Here is a 25,301-nt window from a genome sequence, read left to right on the forward strand (position 1 = left end):
GTGCAAATAGGTTAGAACGATTCCAGAATGATATTTGCCAGTACCAGTGTCTTTATGGTAGAACAAGCTCCCAAAATTGGCTGCCAGAGTGTCTGTGACCCTTGGGTGAGCTCCAGTTACCTCCTGCCTCACTGGGAGGCTTTTCCAAGGTCAACAGGTAGATCTGACCCAAGCTCATCCCAAATTATTCCTTCTTTCCTGGGTCCTGGAACATGTGAGCTTTTCTGTGCACCCTTTAAGGGAGGAGTCTCTATTTCCCCTAGGCCTCTGGCTCTCCTGAAACTAAGCCCTCTGGTCTTCAAAGCCAAATGTTTTAGAGGCTTGTCTTCCTGGCTCAGAACCCCCAGGCTAGGGAGCCTGATGTAGAGCTTGGACGCCTTCCTTCTTTGGGAGAACCTCTGCAGTTGTAATTATTCTCCCCTTTGTGGGTTTCCTGCTCAGGGAGTTATTGGTCTTAACTATACCATATATCTGGCCCTCCTACCCAACTCTTTGTGGTTCCTTCTTTGTAAATTTCATTGTAGAACTTTCTGTTAGTCTGCAGGTCTTACTCTTCAATGGTTGCTCTGTAAGTAGTATAAATTTCATGGAAGGAGGTGAGCTAAGGGTCTTCCTACTCCACCATCTTGGCCACTCCCTCATTAGACTTTTTACTACATGGCTAAGAAATCCCCAAAATGAATGTTTCCTTCAGCCTTCATAAATACTAGGTCATTTTACCTTTTGCTTGCAACAAAAGCAAAATGTACCATGTAGGACTACATCAAAAATAAAAGCCACTGCCCAACAAAAGAAATAATGAACAAAATGAAAAGACAAGCTACAGAATGGGAAAAAATATTTGCAAACCATCTATCTGATAAAGGGTTAATATCCAAAATACATAAGGAACTCATAAAACTTAACAGAAAAAACAAATTATCAGATTTAAAATGGGCAAAGAATCTGAATAGCCATTTTTCCAAAGAATATATACAAATGGCCAACCGATACATGAAAAGGTGCTCAACATCACTAATAATCAGGGAAATGCAAGTCAAAACCATGATAAGATATCCTCTCAAATCTGTTAGAAAGTCTGTCTACTATAAAAAGACAAGTCATAACAAATGCTAACAGAGATGTGGAGAAAATGGAATCTTTGTACACTGATGATGGAAATGTAAATTAGTACAACCCCTTTGGAAAATAGTGTTGAGGTTTCTCAAAAAATTAATACTAGAACTACCATATAATCCATCCATCCCACTTTTCTGTATATATCTGAAGGAAATGAAATTACTATCTTGAAGAGATGGCTGTACCTCCATATTCACTGCAACAATATTCACAATGACCAAGACATGGAGATAATTTAAGTGTCCATTGACAGGTGAATGGTAAAGAAACTGTAGTGTGTGTGTATGTGTGTGAGTGTACTCATGTGTGCATATACACACAAGTTGGAATATTATTAAGCAATAAAAACAAGGAAATCCTGCCATTTGTGATAATATGAATGAACTTGGAGGACATTATGCTTAATGAAGTCACACGGAGAGAGACAAATATTCTATTATCTCATTTATACATGGAATCTGAAAGAAAAGAAAAACCCAAACTCATAGAAACAGAGGGTAGATTAGTGGTTTTTGCAGAAGCCAGGAGGAAGAAATGAGTAAAGGTGGTCAAAGGGTACAGACTTCCAGTTATAAGATGAACGATTTCTTGCCTATCTAATGTGTAGCATGATGACTATAGTTAACAATACTGCATAGAATACTTGAAACTTGCTAAAGATTAAATCTGGAAAGTCCTCACCACACAAAAAAGGTAGCTATGTGAGGTGATAGCTGTGTTAACTAGCCTTATTTTGTGGTAATCATTTCACAATATATGCATATATTAAACCATCACATTGTACACCTTAAACTTACAAAGTGTTATATATCAATAACATAGCAATATAGTTGGGAAAAAATAAAGGCTGAATATTAAAAAAAAAAAAAAAAAACAAAGACTGGGTCTGGAACTGACACAGTATCCCTTACATAGCATCCTATTGGTTCATGCCAGCCAGAAGCTCATGAGGCAGGGACTGTACAAGGGCACAAATACCAGTTGATGCGGTTCATTGAGGGCAATCATCAGAATCAGAAAAGCAAAGGAGGAAAGGAAAGATATACCCATCTGAGTGCAGAGTTCCAAAGAATACCAAGGAGAGATAAGAAAGCCTTCCTAAGTGATCAATGCAAAGAAATAGAGGAAAACAATAGAATGGGAAAGACCAGAGATCTCTTTAAGAAAATTAGCAATACCACTTGAACATTTCATGCACAGGTGAGCACAATGAAGGACAGAAACGGTATGGACCTAACTTAAGCAGGGGATATTAAGAAGAGGTGGTGAGAATACACAGAAGAACTATACAAAAGAAAATAAGATGGCTGAGTAGAAGGATGAGCACTCATCTTCTCGTGAGAACTCCAAAACTGCAACTCACTGCTGAACAACCATAGATAGGAGAATGTTGGGTCACAACAAAAAACGATACCTCACATCCAAGGGTGAAAGAAAAGCCCAAGAAGACGGGAGGGGTGAAATATCACATAGAATCACACTCAGTCAACCAGCAGTTATATTTTCCAAAGAATAAACATAACCATAATTCGCAGCTACCGAGTTAGCAGGGTCTATACACTTTCTGGCCAAAGAAACCTCTAAAACAAATTCCTGAAAACTCATTCTCACCCATCTTTCAGGACTCCATATGAGAGTCCACGTGTGCTTCAAAAATCAATTTTAAAGTCTGATATTCAAAGAGGAATTGACAAGAAACCAGTGAAGGGGTGATAAGAAAGATATTTTGAAATAATCTTCTGGAAGTTCATTCAAATGTTAAACCTATCTGATAAGATAAGAAGCATAAGACCCAGTGTGAATCAACTTGGTTAAACTTAAAACACAACTTCACCATATTATATGATGCAAACATTGAGAGCTGGTCAGAGATCAGCACTGGCAGGTGGGATCTGGCAGATTTCACAGGTCAAGTCAGGTAAGATATGAGGTACTGAGAGGCTAGCTAACTGGGCAGCAGTGAACTCATTGCATTACACCTGTGGTGATTTTTTTCTCTTCTTTAAATGTACTAACTTCTGACCTGACTCAGAATGCTTTCTGCTATGATCTGAATGTTTGCGTCCCCTCAAAATCCATATGTTGAAATCCTAATATCCAATATGATGGACGATGGGACCTTTAGGAGATGATCAGGTCATAAGGGTGGATCTCTCATGAATGGTATTAGTGCCCTTATAAGAAGAAAGCCCCCGGGAGCCCTAGTCCATTCCATCCTGTGGAGATACAAGGAGAAGTCTGTGACATGGAAGAGGGCACTTACATAATCAAGCTGGCACTCCAATTTTGGACTTCAGCATCCAGAATTGTAAGGAAGAGATTTTTTTTTGTTGTTTATAAATTACCCGGTCTGTGGTATTTTGTTATAGTGGCCCAAATGGACAAAGAAACTTTTTAAAGTGGTTCATCCATCTGGAATACTATCCCTTTGCCCCATTCAGTAACTCAGCTTAAGGCCATTGAATCTGGAAACAAATTTGACAAACTCCTAGTAATCACAGTGACATACCACTTTATTTTACACTCACTAATTTGGCCAAAATGTAAAGTTATGGAAAATTCAAATGATAGCAAGAATTTGCACAAATGGCAACTCTCACATACTCTGGTGGGACTATAAGTTGATCCAAATATATTGGGGAAGAATATTAGATTATCATGCAAAAGTTGAACATCTGCATCCCCTATAATGCAGCCACTCTCTTCAAGGTATGTTCTCAAGACAAACTCCCAAACCTAGGCATCAAGAGGCAGGTACATGGATTTACAGCAGCACTGGATATAATAGTGGAAAGCTAGAAACAAGTAAAGTGTCCATTACCAGGAGAAGGGAATGAGACCATTCTGGTATAGTCATATAATAGAGTCCTATACATTAGAGGGGAAAAGAACTGAAAGTATGCACAGGAACGTGGATGGAAGTCACAAGCAATTATGAGTTGAGTAAAGCAAACTACAGAAGAAATGTAAAATATTTTCCCATTTTTATAAACTTAAAAATTAAGCAAAACTAATGACACGTACTTCTGGGACAAAGCATCATTGAAAACCAAAGTAATGTTCTAAAAGTCAGGATCAGGAATTCCTTGGAAGTCCAGTGGTTAGGATTTTGTGCTTTCACTGTGGAGGGTGCAGTTTCAATCCCTGGTCAGGCAGTGCAGCCAAACGAAAGAAAGAAAAAAGTCAGTATCTAAGGGCAGTGAGGCAGGACTATAAGGATACACTGGGAAATTTAATGGCACTGATGGTGTTCTCAGGTTAATAGGTTTGTGAGGATTCATGTTATTTCTTGGCTGAGTGCAGAAGAATCAATGCATTTGAATTGTGGTGCTGGAGAAGACTCTTGAGAGTCCCTTGGATGGCAAGGAGATCAAACCAGTCAATCCTAAAGGAAATCAACCCTGAATATTCATTGGAAGGACTCATGCTGAAGCTCCAATACTTTGGCTACCTGATATGAAGAGCCGACTCATAATAAAGACCTGAAGCTGGGAAAGACTGAGGGCATGAGGTGAAGAGGGGCAACAGAGGATGAGATGGATGGATGGCATCACTGACTCAGTGGCCATGAGTTTGAGCAAAATCTAAGAGTTAGTGAAGGCCATGGAAGCCTGGCGTGCTGCAGTCCTTGGGGTCACAGAGTATCAGACGTGACTTAATGGCTGAACCACAACATACAGCCACATAGATACATCCTGGATTATTTCCATGCAATGTCCTAATGATATGTTATATTTTATATTTCCCATTTACATTTCCAGTTTATTTTCAAAACCTCCTGCCACTTCCTGGCTTTGGGGAAGTGGGCACACTACTTAGCCATTCCCAGCCTCAATAGACCATCTGTAAGATGAAGATAATAATACAATGGGCACCAGGAGAACTGCTGTAGGAATTCCTTGCCTGGTACCTGGCAGTGCTAATAAATGCTAGATCCTCTGAGGGATGCTGCATTCAGAGGAGCAAATCCTCCAGTCTAAACTGGTTGTAATGATTCAGCAAAAGGAGTCAGTCTTACTTGGTTTAAAACTCATGTTTTCTCTAGGTGTCCTTCCCACTTCTCCCTCACCCCTGGAGGGAAACAGATCTCTGGCCATTAGAACTCTTTTCAAATGGAACTTGGGGCTTAAATCCCAAAGCATTTGTGTCCCTTGCCCACAGGAGGGCAGAACAGGCTAAGAATGGTGAAGTGGATACTCATCTGTCAGGATCTCCTTTGGTGGATGCTCAAGACCTAGAAAGTAATCAACTGCCAGTTCATTAATGTCGGACACTGAATAAAATGAGACTGGACAGGCAGCTGAGATCAAAATGGCTTCTTGCCATTTATGTGGCAATAACTCGAGCACAACAGGCATATGAGATTTAAACACCAACGATTTAAAGGTCAACAAGACAAAATTTTTTGTCCTACAGATGCTTTCTTTTATGAAATCTCACCTGAGTTCCCATGGATACTGACGTGTGTGTTCGTGAAGGCATTTGAGGGCACATGTGCACACATGCTGTGAGCATGTGCAGGTGAGAAGATAAATGCACCGCACTGGCAGGGAAGTCTTGTGGGTAAGCACAGAGGAATTGGGAGGGGAAGTTGAGAACATCCTTCTCACTGGAAGTCCTCAAGCCTGCAATGATGGTGCACTGCCAAATGTGGGAAGGGGGCGATTTGAAATTTTGGTCAACGTTGGCCTTGGCCTCATCACACCTTAGCAGCAGGCCCTGTGCCACAGAGGTGTGGCTGGGGGCTGCTGTCCTATGAACTAGCATGTTCGGCTTCCCTTTGCCCCACTTTCCTTTATTAATGGCCCAGGAACATCCTGTGGTATTATCCTATTGTTTACACATACCACACCAGTTCATATTAACTACAACTCTTGTGGCTGAAATGACATAAGCCCCAATTCCAATCAGCAAGAGAAGGAATACAGTTCATGTTTGAACATGTAGTTAGGGGCAGGAATTCTCTATTCTCCCTGCAGTTGAAAACTTCACTGTTGACCTCTATATCCACAGCTCCACATCCTGGGATTTATTGGGAAAAAGAAATCCACATATAAGTAGGCACATGCAGTTCAAGCCTGTGTTGTTCAAAGCTCAAGTATATATGGATGTATATAATCAACCCACCCAAAAGGCAGCAATGCAGATGACCTCAGGAACAACCAGAATTGTGACTCTCCTCGGAAAGCTCTCTCTGTCTCACATCTCTGTTTCTCTTTATGTCAGTTTGATTCTTTCTAGTTAGCTTAGTCCTACCAACAGTTCCACGGCACAGGCAACTCTGAATTCATATCCTTGAATTTACCATATCATGAATTCAGGCAATCTTGGTTCCAGCTTGTGCTTCATCCAGTCCAGCATTTCTCATGAGGTATTCTGAATATAAGTTAAATAAGCAGCATGACAATATAGAGCCCAGACATACTCCTTTCCTGATTTGGATACAGTCTATCATTTCATGTCCAGTTCTAACTGTTGCTTCTTGACCTGCACACAGATTTCTCAGGAGACAGGTCAAGTGGTCTGGTATTCCCATCTCTTTAAGAATTTTCCACAGTGTGTTGTGATCCACACAGTCAAAGGCTTGGCCTAGTCAACAAAGGAAAAGTAGATGTTTTTCTGGAACTCTCTCACTTTTTCATGATCCAACAGACATTGGCAATTTGATCTCTGATTCCTCTGCCTTTTCTAAATCCAGCTTAAACATCTGGAAGTTCACAGTTCATGTATTGTTGAACCATGGCATGGAAAATTTTGAGCATTACTTTGCTAGCATATGAGATGACTGCAATTGTGCAGCAGTTTCAGCATTCTTTGGCATCGACTTTCTTTTGGATTGCAATGAAAACTGACGTTTTCCAGTCCTGTGGCCTCTGTTGAGTTTTCCAAATTCTCCCTGCAGTTGAAAACTTCACTGTTGACCCACCACATCCGCAGCTCCACATCATGGGGAAAAAAATATTGGGGAAAAAAATCCACCTATAAGTAGGCACATGCAGTTCAAGCCTGTGTTGTTCAAGGCTCAAGAATATACAGATGCATATAATCAACCCACCAAATGGCAGCGATGCAGATGGCCTTGGGAACAATCAGAATTATGACTCTCCTTGGAAAACTCTCTCTGTTTTGCATCTCTGTTTCTCTTTATGTCAGTTTTATTCTTTCTAGTTAGCTTAGTCCTACCAACAGTCCCATGGCACAGGCAACTCTGAATTCATAACCTTGAACTTACCATATGGTGAATTCAGGTTTCCCATATCAGGTTTACCACCAGTGGTGCTAAAGGAACTTCTTAGCCCAAATTGTTTGAAAAAACTTGAAGACCTCTGGTTCACCTGTCCTGAGTCACATGGCCAACTGTAAACCAACCACTATGGCCAAAGATAGGAAATGATTACTGGTCTAGCCTGAGCCACATGCCCGTCCTTGTTGCCAGTTAGGAGGGATTCTATCACTGCTACCCCTTTCCAGAACCAGGCTGGGGTGGGGAGAAGTGGTTTTCCAAAATAATCGATTTCCCACTCCAAGCAGATAAAACAACTCATCATGCTTGTGAGAAAATAAGAGGAAGTGCAAAGTTCTATGTATATCCATAAGATGGACTCTATCAATTATTTCATTTACATCTTCTATCTCCTTAATAATTTTGTGTCCATTTGATTTGTCTTTTACTGAGAGTAGTATATGATAGTCTCCTTTATTACTGTGCCTCTCTCTGTGTTTCCTTGTATCTCCTCTACATTTTGTTCCATTGGTAGATGCTAGATTTGATTGGCAGCCATTCATTTCCTTTCTTGGGTTCTTCTGCTGCCCTTTTTGGCCCCCCTCCTCAAATTTCATCCAGTCCTTGCTTTCTGCTTTTATGGTATTATCTGCTGGCTTACTTTCCTCAATCTCTAAAGATGAATGCACTACATTCAATAGCAAGCTAACATTTCTTGACCACTTAAGTGCTACGTACTGTGCTAAGTGCATTATCTAATATAATCATCACTGGGACCCTCATTCAGAAGCTTCAATTACCATTCTTCTTTTACAAGTGAAGAACCTAAAGCACAGAAACACTAACTTGCCCAAGGGTCACTAAGTTAGCCAATGGTAGAGCCAGGATTTTAACCCAGTCTGGCCCCAGAACTTTACTCTGTAATATATCTCAGTTCACAGATAAGACTCAGAGCACACACCAGACCGTCTGCAAGCATTTACCTCAGGAGACCAGAATGGGATGGAGGGGGGAAGTTGTCAGTGGGGTTCGTCATTTTTTACACTGCAAATGTTTATGTTTGACTTTCTTACAAGGAAATCATTCAGGTACTAGTTGTGTGATTTTTTCCCCAGTTTTTAAATTATGGTAAAATATACATAACCTAAAATTTACCATTTTAACCCTTTTGAGTGTATAATTCAGTAGTATTAAATACATTCACACTGGCATTAAATACACTAAAAACCATCACCACCATCCATCTCCAGAATTTTTCTAGCATCCCAAACTGTAACTTGGTATCTACCAAACAATAACTTTGCATTCTCCCTTCTGCCCAGTCCCTGGTAACCATCATTCTACTTTCTATCTTTATCAATTTGACTATTTTAGGGTAGCTCATGTAGGTGTGCTGCTGCTGCTAAGTTGCTTCAGTCGTATCCAACTCTGTGCGACCCCATAGATGGCAGCCCACCAGGCTCCCCTGTCCCTGGGATTCTCCAGGCAAGAACCCTGGAGTGGGTTGCCATTTCCTTCTCCAATGCATGAAAGTGAAAGTGAAGTTGCTCAGTCATGTCTGACTCTTTTGTGACCCCATGGACTGCAGCCTACCAGGCTCCTCCGTCCACGGGATTTTCCAGGCAAGAGTACTAGAGTGGGGTGCCATCGCCTTCTAATCATACATTATTTGGTCTTTTGTGACTGGATTCTTTCCTAGTGTAATTATATTCAAGGTCCATTCATGCTCTAGCATGTCTCAGAATTTAAATCCTTTAAAGGGTGAATAATATTTCACTGTATGCACATACTAGAGTTTGTTTATCTATTCATCTGTTGATGGGCGTGTGAGTTGTTTCCACCTTTTGGTTCTTGTGAATGATGCTGCTATGAATAGGAGTGTACATGTAGTTGTGTAACTTTCTAAAACTCAGAAAAACTATACTCACGGAATTATCCCACTTATGTTCATTATGTGGCTGTGTCTATCATGTACTTGGTAGTTATGTAAATATGTAGAAAAATATTTGAGTGATGCCCATGAACCATTTGTGTCATCACCTCTAGAATGGGAAAAGAATGGGGTCATCAAGGAAAAGGCTGTGACCTTTTTTTCAGGAGCTAGCATGTTACTTTGCACAGGACAAGTGCTCAATAAGCAGATATTGGATCATGATAAGGAATTTTCCTTTTTTTTTTTTTGAGGTTTTCCAAGTCTCAAACCAAAAGACTATAAAGAGCCATAGCAGAACTAAGGTGTAATGTGTCAAAAGAACAAATATTTTGGAATCATTCTGATCATAAAAGTGAATTTCACTTGATAGTTCTATCAACTGTTAAGTCTGAAATGAGCCATATATTCGTAGGTCTAGACTTGAGCCAACACCAGCAAATGCAGTTTAAGGATAGCTTTTCAAAACCATAGTGTTGTGAGGACATAGGGAAAGAAGTGAATCTAGGTTCTGGAGTGGAAGCCCTCTTAATATACCATCAGATGCAGTAGCAGACACGGCCCTCAAGAGAAATGTAAAAATGTACCTGGCTGAAAATATACACTATTCGTTTTCTAGATATTTCTGTTTTCTAGACCACTGTCTGTTTAGAGAATCCTCAAGCTATTCCTGCTTCTTAACAAAGTCTTCACAAGGAGTAGAAAGTCATCTATTCACGGCAAGAAGTTGCTGTTACCAAGGGAGTAGAGTGTCCGAAGTGTGCCAACCTCATGATCTGGTAGAGAATGTATACCCCTCCAGAGGCTTTCATTTTTGGGTGGAAAAACAAACCCAGTGTCACCTCCACATTGGGGCCACACAGACCTCACCAGCATTACAAAACCAACGTGCCAAGGGTGCAGAATGTGAAGCCAGAGGCACTCCCAGGCCAGGATCGAGCTCCAGGAGGGAAAAAAAAAAACAAAACTGAGCATACAGCGCGAAGCCCTAGGCTGCCTCTGGCCTCACCATGCACCCTAGGCCCTTTCGGTCAGAGTCCAGTCCCAGGGAGGTCTGGGACGGGCCGGGCTTCCACCTGAGCCTGCGGATTCACAGCCTACTCTTCCAGGTGCCTTCACTGGGAGTCTGCCACCAGCTGACTGGGCCCCTTTGGTGCAGAGGTCCTTCCCCCACTGGCCAAGACTGTAACTTTTTATTCTGTATAGTTCTTTAAGATTTTTTCATATGGACCATTTTTTAAAGTTTTCATTGAATTTATTACATACATACTGCTTCTGTTTTATGTTGTGTGGTTTTTTTTTTTTTTTTTTTTTTGGCCCCACAGCATATAGGATCTTAGTTCCCCAGCCAGGGATCCAACCCACACCCCTCCATTGGCAGGAGAAGTCTTAACCACTGGACCAGCAGAGAAGTTCCTATTCTGCATATTTCTATATTTTTGATTTTTCATAATGAGAATAGATTCAAATATTCCTCACAGAATTTTAAAATGCAATAAAAAATTAAGGTATCTTAGCAGGCTATGGGTAACAAATATTTAAAGCAATTTTCAAGGGGTCCATAGAACTGAAGGGATAAAGAAAAGGTGAAATACTTCTGTGTGATTTGAAACTTTCATAAGGTGCATATGCTATGTTTTTAATTAGAAAAAAAAATCTAGTTGGAAAAATGAAATGAAGGCCTGCGGTGGAACTGCAGTGGTAACTGAGGCCCAGAGGAGGGCAGTAGAAAGCCATGAGGTGGAAACCCAGGAAAGGTTCTTCTTCCTCCCTCTCACCTGGAAAAGGATTCTAATTTAGCCAAGAGGGAGCTAGGACAAGTTTGGGTACTATCCAGTGGGGACCGTGCTGGCCAGACTCTGGGAGGAAGACAATTGGATAAAAGGGGGGAAATCAGAAAAGTTTAGAGAGATCTAAGGGGAGAGAAAGCAGGAAAAGGCATTCTTCACAGAGGATCATCAAACACAAGCCCAGGAGCAGAGTCCTGGGGCAGAAGGCTAGAGACATTTCTAGAGCTCTTGGGTTCACAGGCCTGTTTAGAAGCAGTGGCTGAGTCTTTGGAACCTGCCCCTCTGCTTTTGAAAATGGACAAGATAAGGATGGCCCTTCAGATTTAAGACACAGAGTTGGGATTGGCAGGGGCTAGCACAGGGTCAGATCCTGTCTTTATTTAAAATATTTCATATTTTGTACAACATGGATTTTTTTTTTGCATTCATTTTGATTTTTAAAATAATACTTGAAAATATTTAACAGCCCAATCTCTTCCAAACGAGGTAGGACAAAATATAAAAGAGGGAAACAGAGACAAAAGATATAGGAACAGAGTCCCATCCTGGGGAGGAGTCGTGAAGGAGGAGAACTTCCCACACAATAGGAAACCCTCTCACAGATGTGTCTGTGGGGAACTTTGGAAGCTTAAAGTGAAGTCGCTCAGTCGTAGCGACTTCATGGACTCTTTGCAACCCCATGGACTGTAGCCCACCAGGCTCCCCCATCCATGAGAATCTCTAGGCAAGAATACTGGAGTGGGTTGCCATTTCCTTCTCCAGGGGATCTTCCTGACCCAGGGATCAAACCCGAGTCTCCTGCATTGCAGGCAGATGCTTTACCACCTGAGCTACCAGGGAAGCCCAGATGGTAGCTTAGAGGGCAACAAACCGGAAGGGGAAAAAAAAAAAACCCATAGGACACGTGCCTAACCGCAACTACCAGTGGCAAAGTGGCACAGACACGCACATCCTTGACCAGTGAGTGTGGGTTGGGCAGGAAGGCACGGGGTGCTTTGTCAGTTGGTCCTTAGGGTAAGGACCAGGCTTGCATGCCCTGAGAACAATCTGATGGAGCTAATGTGACAGAGCAACCCAAACCCTAGGATTGCCAGAGAGACAAAAAAGGAAGAAAAGGGCCTTTCCCCCCATAAACTCTAACATTGCATGGTGACCCCTGGCGTGAACACACAACAATGGATTGTGCCCTGCTGCTTCTGCTGCTGCTAAGTCGCTTCAGTACTGTCCGACTCTGTGCGACCCCACAGACAGCAGCCCACCAGGCTCCCCCGTCCCTGGGATTCTCCAGGCAAGAACACTGGAGTGGGTTGCCATTTCCTTCTCCAATGCATGAAAGTGAAAAGTGAAAGTGAAGTCGCTCAGTCGTGTCCGACTCTTAGCAACCCCATGGACTGCAGCCCACCAGGCTCCTCTGCCTATGGGATTCTCCAGGCAAGAGTACTGGAGTGAGGCGCCATTGCCTTCTCTAGATTGTGACCTAGCAAATACCAAAGGAGAGCAAGCTGGCTGCCGGTTAGGGTCCTTCCTCCTGGGAAGTAGAGAGGCAGCTGTGAGATAGCCAGAGCCAGAAGGAAAGGGGTTGCTGCAATCTTGGCTCCAGAGACCGCATCATCCACCAAACTGTGAGCAAGCTGCCAATTGTTAACCATGCCTCCCTGAGATCCTGGAATGTTCACATCTACCAGGAGTGTCACACCCTCTGATCAGCTCCCCAGAGGAGACACACAGCACACCTGGGACTGCGCCCTCACGGCACACCCAGGAAACCGAGCAGCCAGGACCAAGGAGGTGCATAAGATGCATGGCCCACCTGGGACAGTGAGGTTGCCAAGCACCCGGTAGGCTGAGCGGCTTGCACCTGGGAAGGGCACAAAACACACAGCCCATCTGAGTCTGTGCCCTTGTGGAGTACCCTAAAACCTGAGTGTCTTAGAACTGGGTTTGGACAAAATGCAGGGCCCACTTGGGACAGTACACTTTCAGAGCACCATGAAGCCTGAGCAGTGTGGACCCAGGAAGTACACACCACCTTAGGATGTGGCAAACCCAGGGTGATCCATCCACTGGGAGAACTGATGCCTTTGAACTGTGGTGTTAGAGAAGACTCTTGAGAGTCCCTTGGACTGCAAGGAGATCCAACTAGTCCATCCTAAAGGAAATCAGTCCTGGATATTCATTGGAAGGACTAATGCTGAAGCTGAATCTTCAATACTTTCACCACTGATGCAAAGAACTGACTCATTTGAAAAGACCCTGATGTTGGGAAAGATTGAAGGCGGGAGGAGAAGGGGACAACAGGGGATGAGATGGTTGAATGGCATCACTGACTAGATGGAGATGAGTTTGAGTAAACTCTGGGAGTTGGTGATGAACAGGGAGGCCTGGCGTGCTGCAGTCCATAGTGTCACAAAGAGTCGGACACAACTGAGTGACTGAGCTGAACTGAACTGAACTGAAGTCTCAATCCAACTATTTTTTTTTAACTTTGACATAGTGTCCTCACAGTTTAAGACTGTTTTTCTGTGGTGCCTAGTGCATGCCGGAAATAGCTCTGTGTGCTTGGTTCTGGCTGCGTTGGGGAAATTCCTGATAATCATTTCCTTTTTAAAAAAATATTTATTTGACCATGCCAGTTCTTAGCTGTGGCATGCAAACCCTTGGCTGCAGCATGTGATTCTCTGACCAGGGATAGAACCCAGATCCCCTGCCTTGGGAGTGTGGAGTTTTAGCCACTGAACCACCAGGGAAGTCCCAATACTCATTTCTAATACCACTGCCTCTGATGACTGCTACCAAAGTAAGGGTCCAGGCTCCAGCCCCACTCTCAAGGTTTTTGATTCTTTTGGTTACCCTTAAAAATGATAAAAAAGAGTTTGCCCTGTTGTGCATTCTCAGAATGGCCCAGATAGAGGTTGGATATCTACCCATTTTCCTCACATGGTACCTTCCCACTTGGAATCAGCAGGGCTGGGAGGCCAGGGGAAAACCTTGGATTTAGGTTTTCTAACTTCCCCACTGATGAGAGGTTATCCCTGCCCACTTCCAAGAGCATGGTTCAGAAAAACAGACAAAATCCTGGAGTCCCAGCCTATACTCTAGTACAGTGAGGTCAGTCCCCTGTCACATCCAGCAGGATCAGTTAAATTCCATAGCTAGCATATATTGAATGTGTACTACTTGCCAGACATTGTGCTAGTCCCTTTATGTCCTGGATATTTTTATGTCCTATACTAGACCCTTTATGTCCTCCCCTCAATTTGGGTGATTTAGCAAAAGGACTCACAAGACTCAAAAGCAGATTATAGTCATGGCTGAGGTTTATTAGAGCAAAAATATACAAACCTAGAGCAACAGGAAAAAGACGTCTTTTCGGGTGAATCAGAGAGGTTGGACATGCGCTTTTGAGTACTTGCCCCTCTGGGGCCATCTAGGACATTCTTTCTCCTCTAATAATAAACTAGAGGCATGTGTACAACATGGCTCTGCCCAGGGAAGCCTCAGCATCTGAGGCTTTTTGAGAATGGATCCCATAGTAATGTCATGCTCCATGACCAGCCATGGCAAGTGAAACTCAGGATCCCAACAATGACACCAGACGCACATCGATGTTGATGTTTGTACAAAGCAATCAGGTGAACAAAACATTATCATGAACCAGTTAACATTAGAACATTCCCCCAGGGTTGGTCAATAGTCAAATCACAGTTTCCAGTTCCCTTGACATACAAGGACCAAACAACCAGACCTGCTGTGTTAACACTTTCCTCACATTTCACATATTTTATTTAATCCCCAACAGTCCCCTATTATATGGAGTATTATATGAGTTAACTGATGCTCTGTAACATATAGTAAGATCATATCTAGTAATTGATTGAATCAAGAAATGAATCTATGATGGCTTTAGATCAATCACTCATTCATGTCCAACTCTTTGCAACACCATGGACTGCAGCACGCCAGGCTTCCACGTCCATCACCAACTCCCAGACCTTATTCAAACTCATGTCCATTGAGTTGGTTATGCCTTCCAAGATCTCATCTTCTGTTGTCCACTTCTCCTCCTGCCTTCCATCTTTCCCAGCATCAGGGTCTTTTCAAATGGGTCAGTTCTTCGCATCAGGTGGCCAATGTATTGGCGTTTCACTTCAGCATCAATTCTACCAATGAATATTCAGGTCTGATTTCCTTTAAGATAGACTGGATGGATATCCTTGCAGTCCAAGGAACTCTCAAGAGTCTTCTCCAATACCACAGTTCAAAAGCATCAACTCTTTGGTGCTCAGCTTTCTTTATAGTCCAACTCTGACATCCATACACGACTACTGGAAAAACAATACCTTTGACTAGATGGATCTTTATCTGCAAAGTAATGTCTCTGCTTTTTAATATGTTGTCTAAGTGGATCATAAGTTTTCTTCCAAGGAGCAAATGTCTTTTAATTTCTTGGCTGCAGTCACCATCTGCAGTGATTTTGGAGCCCAAAAAATAAAGTTTGTCACTGTTTCCATTGTTTCCCCATCTATTTGCCATGAAGTGATAGACCCAATGCCATGATCTTCGTTTTCTGAATGTTGAGCTTTAAGCCAACTTTTCCACTCTCCTCTTTCACTTTCATCAAGAGGCTCTTTAGTTCTTCTTCACTTTCTGGCATCAGGGTGGTGTCATCTACATATCATCTACATATTTCTCCCAGAAATCTTGATTCCAGCTTGTGCTTCTTCCAGCCCTGTGTTTCTCATGATGTACTCTGCATATAAGTTAAATAAGCAGGGTGACAATATACAGCCTTGACTTAATTCTTTCCCAATTTGGAACCAGTACATTGTTCCCTCTCTGGTTCTAAATGTTGCTTCTTGACCTGCATACAGATTTCTCAGGAGTCAGGTAAGGTGGTCTGGTATTCCCAGCTCTTGAAGAATTTTCCACAGTTTGTTGTGATCCACACAGTCAAAGGCTTTGGCATAGTCAATAAGGGAGAATTAGATGTTTTTCTGGAACACTCTTGCTTTTTCAGTGATCCAACAGATGTTGGAAATTTGATCTCTGGTTCCTATGCCTTTTCTAAATCCAGCATCAATTTCTGGAAGTTCACAGTTCACATACTATTGAAGCCTGGCTTGGAGAATTTTGAGCATTACTTTACTAGCGTATGAGATGAGTTCAATTGTGTGGTAGTTTGAACATTCTTTGGCATTGCCCTTCTGTGGGATTGGAATGAAAACTGACCTTTTCCCGTCCTGTGGCCACTGCTGAGTTTTCCAAATTTTCTGGCTTGTTGAGTGAATCACTTTAACAGCATCATCTCATAGGATTTGAAATAGCTCAACTGGAATCTGTCACATCCACTAGCTTTGTTCGTAGTGATACTTCCTAAAGCCCACTCGACTTCGCATTCGAAGATGTCTGGCTCTAGGCAAGTGATCACACCACACACTATCTGGATTATGAAGATCCTTTTTGTATAGTTCTTCTGTGTATTCCTGCCACATCTTCTTAATATGTTCTGCTCTTTTTAGGTGCATACAATTTCTGTCCTTTCTTCTGCCCAGTATTCTTGCCTTGAGAACCCCATGAACAGTATGGAAAGGCAAAAAGATATGACACTGAAAGATGAATTCCCCCGGTAAGTAGGTGTCCAATATGCTACTGGAGAACAGTGGAGAAATAACTCCAGAAAGAATGAAGAGACAGAGCCAAAGCAAAAACAACACCCAGTTTTGGATGTAACTGGGGATGGAAGTAAAGTACAATGCTGTAAAGAATATTGCACAGGAACCTGGAATGTTAGGTCCATGAATCAAGGTAAATTTGAAGTGGTCAAACAGGAGATGGCAGAGTGAACATTGACATTTTAAGAATCAGTGAACTTAAATGGAATGGAATAGGCAATTTTAATTCAGATGACCATAATATCTACTACTGTGGGCAAGAATCCCTTAAAAGAAATGGAGTAGGGGCAGTCCTAAAATGGCAGAGGAATAGGACAGGGAGACCACTTTCTCCCCCACAAATTCATTGAAAGAACATTTGAACGCTGAGCAAATTCCACAAAACAACTTCTGAATGCTGCCAGAGAACATCAGGCACCCAGAAAGGCAGTCCATTGTCTTTGAAGGGAGGTAGGACAAAATATAAAAGATAAAAAGAGAGACGAAAGAGGGAGGGACGGAATCCGTCTGGGGAAGGGAGTCTTAAAAAAGAGAGAAGTTTCCAAATATCAGGAAATACTCTCTCCAGCAGGTCTGTGGCAAGCCTTGGAATCTCAGAGGGTAAAATAACCGGGAGGAAAAATAAATAAATAATTAAACCCCACAGATTACGTGCCTAACAGCAACTTCCAGTGGAGCAGCAGCCCAGACGCTGGCATCCCCCACTAGCAAGCGGGACTGGACAGGGAGGGGCAGGCTGCATTGCTTAGGGTAAGGACTGGGCCTGAATGCCCCAATGGCAATCTGAGGGAACTAGCTTGAGATAGCAACCCACACTGTGGGATAGCTATCCCGCGAAAAGCCCTAACCTAAGACACTGCCAGGCCTGCTCACAGAACAAAGGACTGAACAGAGCTAGCCAGCTGCAGACCGGCCCATACCCCGCCAGAGACAGGCAGGCGAGGGCAGCCAGAGCTGAAAGGGGGCAATCGTGGCCCCAGAGAGGCATCCTATACCAAACTGCAAGCAGGCTTTGTTGCTAACAAAGACTTCTTGGGATTCTGGACAGTTGACATCTGCCAGGAGGGTCATAGCCAGAGATCAGCTCCCCAGAAGAGACACACGGAACACCTGAGAAGACACACCCATTGTACATCCAGAAAACCGAGTAGCTGGGACAGGTAGGGCGATAAGTCACAGCCTTCAACTGGGGGCAACTGTGTTTGCCAAGCACCTTATCATCTGAGCTGCTCAGACCTGGGACGGGCAAAAAACGCATGTCCAAATAAGTCTGCACCTTTGTGGAGTACCTGAGAACCTGAACTTGAGCAGCTTAGACCTGGGGAGTGCATACAACCCAGGGCCAGCATCAGACAGTCCCCGGCGGAGCAACCTAGAGCCTGAGCAGTGTAGACTGGGAAAGCACACATGCCATGAGCGGGGCCAAGCCCAGGGTGGCTGAATCACTGTGAGCACATGCCAGTGATATTTGTTTGCTATGTTCCTCCATCCCCACAGCACAACTGAACAAGTGAGCCTAAAAAAAGTGACCACCACCGCTCCCCTTGTATCATGGCAGAAATTAGACACTGAAGAGATCAGCAAACAGAAGAAGCTAAAATAAACAGAGGGAACCACTTTGGGAGTGACAGGTGCAATAGATTAAAACCCTGCAGTTAGCCACCAACTACACAGGAAGGGGCCTATAGACCTTGAGAAGTACAAGCTGGACCAAGGAACTATCTGAAAATGAACTGACCCCACACTGTCCGCAACAGCTCCAGAGAAAGTCCTAAATATATTTTTACTGTTACCACTTTTTAAATTTTAAAAAAAATTATTTTTAAGATCCCTATTACTCCTTTAATTTTCATTTTTATAACCCACTATTATCTTGCCAAAAAAAGCCCCTATTTTTAAAGCAAACATCATATATATATATATATTTTATAATTTTTGTGACTTTTTTTTTCAATATTGTATTTTTGAGAATCTAACCACTACTCTAGATTTTTAATTTTTGCTTTTTGGTATTTGTTATCAACTTTGTACCCTTAAGAACCCAATCTTCAGTACCCATTTTTACTTGAGAGTGAGATCACTGGCCTGATTGCTCTCTCTCCCTTTTAACACTACTTTCTCTCCACCAGGTCACCTCTATCTCCCCTCTCCCCCTTTCCTTCTCTACCCAACTCTGTGAATCTGTTTGTGTGTTCCAGGCTGTGGAGAACACTTAGGGAACTGATTACTGGCTGGATCTTTCTCTCTCCTTTTGATTCCCCCTTTTATCCTCCTAGCCACCTCTGTCTCCTTCCTCCCTCTTCTCTTCTCTGTGTAACTCTGTGAACATCTCTGAGGGATCCAGACTGTGGAGAGCACATAGTACTGGCTAGCTTGCTCTCTCCCCTTTTGATTCCCCCTCTTCTCCTCTTAGTCACCTCTATATCCCTCCTCCCTCTTCTCTTCTCCATGTAACTCTGTGTACCTCTCCGGGTGTCCCTCATTGTGGAGAAACTTTTCATCATTAACCTAGATGTCTTACCATTGGTTTTGTATAGATGCAGAAGTTTTGAGGCTACTGTAAGAATAAGACTGAAAACCAGAGGCAGGAGGTTTAAGTCCAAATCCTGAGAATACCAAAGAACTCCTGAATCTAGGGAACATTAATGGATAGGAGCTCATCAAATGCTTCCATACCTATGCTGAAACCAAGCACCACCCAAGGGGTAACAAGTTCCAGAGCAAGACACACCATGCAAATTCTCCAGCAACACAGGAACATAGCCCTGAGCTTCAATATACAGGCTGCCCAAAGTCACACCAAGCTCATTGACATCTCGAAATTCATTGCTGGACACTTCATTGCACTCCAGAGAGAAGAAATCCAGCTCCACCCACCAGAACACCGACACAAGCTTCCCTAATCAGGAAACCTTGACAAGCCACCAGTTCAACCCCACCCAGTGAGGAACGTCCACAATAAAGAGGAACCACAAACTCCCAGAATACAGAAAGGCCACCCCAAACACAGCAATATAAGCAAGATGAAAAGGCAGAGAAATACACAGCAGGCAAAGGAACAGGATAAATGCCCACCAAACCAAACAGAAAAGGAAGAGAGAGGGAATCTACCTGATAAAGAATTCCGAATATTGATAGTGAAAATGATCCAAAACCTTGAAAACAAATTGGAGTTACAGATAAATAGCCTGGAGACAAGGATCAAGGAGATGCAAGAAAGGTTTAACAAGGACCTAGAAGAAATAAAAAACAGTCAATATATGATGAATAATGCAATAAATGAGATCAAAAACACTCTGGAGGGAACCAACAGTAGAATAACAGAGGCAGAAGATAGGATAAGTGAGGTAGAAGATAGAATGGTAGAAATAAATGTAACAGAGATGAAAAAAGAAAAAATAATTAAATAAATGAGGACAACCTCAGAGACCTCCAGGACAATGTTAAACGCCCCAACATTCGAATCATAGGAGTCCCAGAAGAAGAAGACAAAAAGAAAGACCATGAGAAAATACTTGAAGAGATAATAGTTGAAAACTTCCCTAAAATGGGGAAGAAAATAATTGCCCAAGTCCAAGAAAGCCAGAGAGTTCCAAACAGGATAAATGCAAGGCAAGACACTCCAAGACACATATTAATCAAATTAACAAAGATCAAACACAAAGAACAAATATTAAAAGCAGCAAGGGAAAAACAATAAATAACACACAAGTGGATTCCCGTAAGGATAACAGCTGATCTTTCAATAGAAACACTTCAGGCCAGAAGGCAATGGCAGGACATACTTAAAGTGATGAAAAAAAATAACCTACAGCCCAGATTACTGTACCCAGCAAGGATCTCATTCAAATATGAAGGAGAAATCAAAAGCTTTACAGACAAGCAAAAGCTGAGAGAATTCAGCACCACCAAACCAGCTCTCCAACAAATGCTAAAGGATCTTCTCTAGACAGGAAACACAGAAATGGTGTATAAACTCGAACCCAAAACAATAAAGTAAATGGCAATGGGATCATACTTACCAATAATTACCTTAAATGTAAATGGGTTGAATGCCCCAACCAAAAGACAAACACTGGGTGAATGGATACAAAAGCAAGACCCCTATATATGTTGTCTACAAGAGACTCACCTCGAAACAAGGGACCCATACAGACTGAAAGTGAAGGGCTGGAAAGAGATATGCCATGCAAACAGAGACCAAAAGAAAGCAGGAGTAGCAATACTCTTATCAGATGAAATAGACTTTAAAACAAAGGCTGTGAAAAGAGACAAAGAAAGAGACTACATAATGATCAAAGGATCAATCCAAGAAGAAGATATTACAATTATAAATATAAATGCACCCAAAATAGGAGCACCACAATATATAAGACAAATGATAACAAGTATGAAAGGGGAAATTAACAATAACACAAAAATAGTGGGATACTTTAATACTCCACTCACATCTATGGATAGATCAACTAAACAGAAAATTAACAAGGAAACACAAACTTTAAATGATACAATAGACAAGTTAGATCTAATTGATATCTATAAGACTTTTCACCCCAAAACAATGAATTTCACCTTTTTCTCAAGCACACACGGAACCTTCTCCAGGATACATCACATCCTGGGCCATAAATCTAGTCTTGGCAAATTCAAAAAAACTGAAATCACTCCAAGCATATTTTCTGACCACAATGCAGTAAGATTAGATGTCAATTACAAGAGAAAAACTATTAAAAATTCCAACATATGGAGGCTGAACAACATGCTGCTGAATAACCAACAAATCACAGAAGAAATCAAAAAAATCAAAATACGCATAGAAATGAATGAAAATGAAAACACAACCCAAAACCTGTGGGACACTGTAAAAGCAGTGCTAAGGGGAAGAAGTTCATAGCAATATAGGCTTACCTCAAGAAACAAGAAAAAAATCAAATAAATAACCTAACTCTACACCTAAAGCAACTAGAAAATGAAGAAATGAAGAACCCCAGGGTTAGTAGAAGGAAAGAAATCTTAAAAATTAGGACAGAAATAAATGCAAAAGAAACAAAAGAGACCATAGCAAAAATCAACAAAACCAAAAGCTGGTTCTTTGAGAAGATAAATAAAATTGACAAACCATTAGCCAGACTCATCAAGAAACAAAGGGAGAAAAATTAACATAATTAGAAATGAAAATGGAGAGATCACAACAGACAACACAGAAATGCAAAGGACCATAAAAGACTATTATCAGTAACTATATGCAAATAAAATGAACAACTTGGAAAAATGGACAAATTCTTAGAAAAGTACAACTTTCCAAAACTGAACCAGGAAGAAATAGAAAATCCTAACAGACCCATCACAAGCACGGAAAGTGAAACTGTAATCAGAAATCTTCCAGCAAACAAAAGCCCAGGACCAGACAGCTTCACAGCTGAATTCTACCAAAAATTTAGAGAAGAGCCAACGCCTATCCTATTCAAACTCTTCCAGAAAATTGCAGAGGAAGGTAAACTTCCAAACTCATTCTATGAGGCCACCATCACCCTAATACCAAAACCTGACAAAGATGCCACAAAAAAAGAAAACTATAGGCCAATATCACTGGTGAACATAGATGCAAAAATCCTTAACAAAATCCTAGCAAACAGAATCCAACAACATATTTAAAAGATCATACATCATGACCAGGTGGGCTTTATCCCAGGGATACAAGGATTCTTCAATATCCACAAATCAATCAATGTAATACACCACAGTAACAAATTAAAAAATAAAAGCCATATGATTATCTCAATAGATGCAGAGAAAGCCTTTGACAAAATTCAACATCCTTTTATGATTAAAAAAAAAAAAAAAACCCTCCAGAAAGCAAGAATAGAAGGAACATACCTCAACATAATAAAAGCTATATATGACAAACCTACAGCAAACAATATCCTCAATGGTGAAAAACTGAAAGCATTTCCCCTAAAGTCAGGAACAAGACAAGGGTGCCCACTCTCACCACTACTATTCAACAGAGTTTTGGAAGTTTTGGCCACAGCAATCAGAGCAGAGAAAGAAATAAAAGGAATCCAAATTGGAAAAGAAGAAGTAAAACTCTCACTGTTTGCAGATATAATGATCCTCTACATAGAAACCCCTAAAGACTCCACCAGAAAATTGCTAGAGCTAATCAATGAATACAGTAAAGTTGCAGGATATAAAATCAACACACAGAAATCCCTTGCATTCCTATACACTAACAATGACAAAACAGAAAGAGAAATTAAGGAAACAATTCCATTCACCGTTGCAACAAAAAGAATGAAATACTTAGGAACATATCTACCTAAAGAAACAATATATATATATATATATATATATAAAAAACTATAAAACACTGGTGAAAGAAATCAAGGAGGACACTAATAGATGGAGAAATATACCATGTTCATGGATTGGAAGAATCAATATTGTGAAAATGAGTATACTACCCAAAGCAATCTACAGATTCAATGCAATCCTTATCAAGCTACCAACGGTATTTTTCAGAGAACTAGAACCAATAATTTCACAATTTGTATGGAAATGCAAAAAACCTCAAATAGCCAAAGCCATCTTGAGAAGAAGAATGGAACTGGAGGAATCAACCTGCCTGACTTCAGTCTCTACTACAAAGCCACAGTCATCAAGACAGTATGGTACTGGCACAAAGACAGAAATATAGATCAATGAAACAAAATAGAAAGCCCAGAGATAAACTCACGCACCTATGGACACTTTATCTTTGACAAAGGAGGCAAGAATATACATTGGAGAAAAGGCAATCTTTAACAAGTGGTGCTGGGAAAACCGGTCAACCACTTGTAAAAGAATAAAACTAGAACACTTTCTAACACCATACACAAAAATAAACTCAAAATAGATTAAAGATCTAAAGGTAAGACCAGAAACTATAAAACTCCTAGATGAAAACATAGGCCAAACACTCTCCGACATAAATCACAGCAGGATCCTCTAGGATCCACCTCCCAGAATATTGGAAATAAAAGCAAAAATAAACAAATGGGACCTAATTAATATTAAAAGCTTCCGCACAACAAAGGGAACTATAAGCAAGGTGAAAAGACAGCCTTCAGAATGGGAGAAAATAATAGCAAATGAAGCAACTGACAAAGAATTAATCTCAAAAATATACAAGCAACTCCTGCAGCTCAATTCCAGAAAAATAAACGACCCAATCAAAAAGTGGGCCAAAGAACTAAACAGACATTTCTCCAAAGAAGACATACAGATGGCTAACAAACACATGAAAAGATGCTCAACATCACTCATTATCAGAGAAATGCAAATCAAAACCACAATGAGGTACCATTTCATGCCAGTCAGAATGGCTGCGATCCAAAAATCTACAAGCAGTAAATGCTGGAGAGGGTGTGAAGAAAAGGGAACCTTCTTACACTTTTGGTGGGAATGCAAACTAGTATAGTAACTATAGAGAACAGTGTGGAGATTCCTTAAAAACCTGGAAATAGAACTGCCATATGACCCAGCAATCCCACTGCTGGGCATACACACCGAGGAAACCAGAATTGAAAGAGATACATGTACCCCAATGCTCATCGCAGCACTGTTTATAATAGCCAGGACATGGAAGCAACATAGATGTCCATCAGCAGATGAATGGATAAGAAAGCAGTGGTACATATACACAATGGAATATTATTCAGCCATTAAAAATAAGGCATTTGAACCAGTTATAATGAGGTGGATGAAACTGGAGCCTATTATACAGAGTGAAGTAAGCCAGAAAGAAAAACACTAATACAGTATACAAATGCATATATATCGAATTTAGAAAGATGGTAACAATAACCCTATATGCAAGACAGCAAAAGAGACACAGATGTATAAGATAGTCTTTTGGACTCTGTGGGAGAGGGCTAGGGCAGGATGATATGGGAGAATGGCATTGAAACACATATATTATCACATGTGAAACGAATCACCAGTCCAGGTTCAATGCATGATACAGGGTGCTCGGGGCTGGTGCACTGGGATGACCCAAAGGGATGGGATGGGGAGGGAGGTGGGAGGGGTGTTCAGGATGGGGAACACATGTACACCCATGGTGGATTCGTGTCAATGTATGGCAAAACCAATACAATATTGTAAAGTAAAAAAATAAATAAATAAATAACACTGGAAAAAAAAAAAAAAAAAAGAAGACATGGAGTAGACATAGTCAATGGAAGAGTCCAAAATGCAGTACTTGGGTGCAATCTCAAAAACGACAGAATGATCTCTCTTTGTTTCCAAGGCAAACCATTCAATATCACAGTAATCGAAGTCTATGCCTCAACCAGTAATGCTAAAGAAGTTTAAGTTCAATGGTTCCATGAAGACCTACAAGACTTTCTAGAACTAACACTCAAAAAAGATGTTCTTTTCATTATAGGGGACTGGAATGCAAAAGTAGGAAGTCAAGAGATACCTGGAGTAACAGGCAAGTTTGGCCTTGGAGTACAAAATGAAGCAGGGCAAAGGCTAATAGAGCCTTGCCAAGAGAATGCACTGGTTATAACAAAAACCCTCTG

The sequence above is a fragment of the Bos grunniens genome, chromosome X (assembly GCF_055505025.1).
Source record: "Bos grunniens cultivar Pamir isolate PY7600 chromosome X, Bosgru_T2T1.0, whole genome shotgun sequence".
In the NCBI taxonomy this organism is placed as follows: Eukaryota; Metazoa; Chordata; class Mammalia; order Artiodactyla; family Bovidae; genus Bos; species Bos grunniens.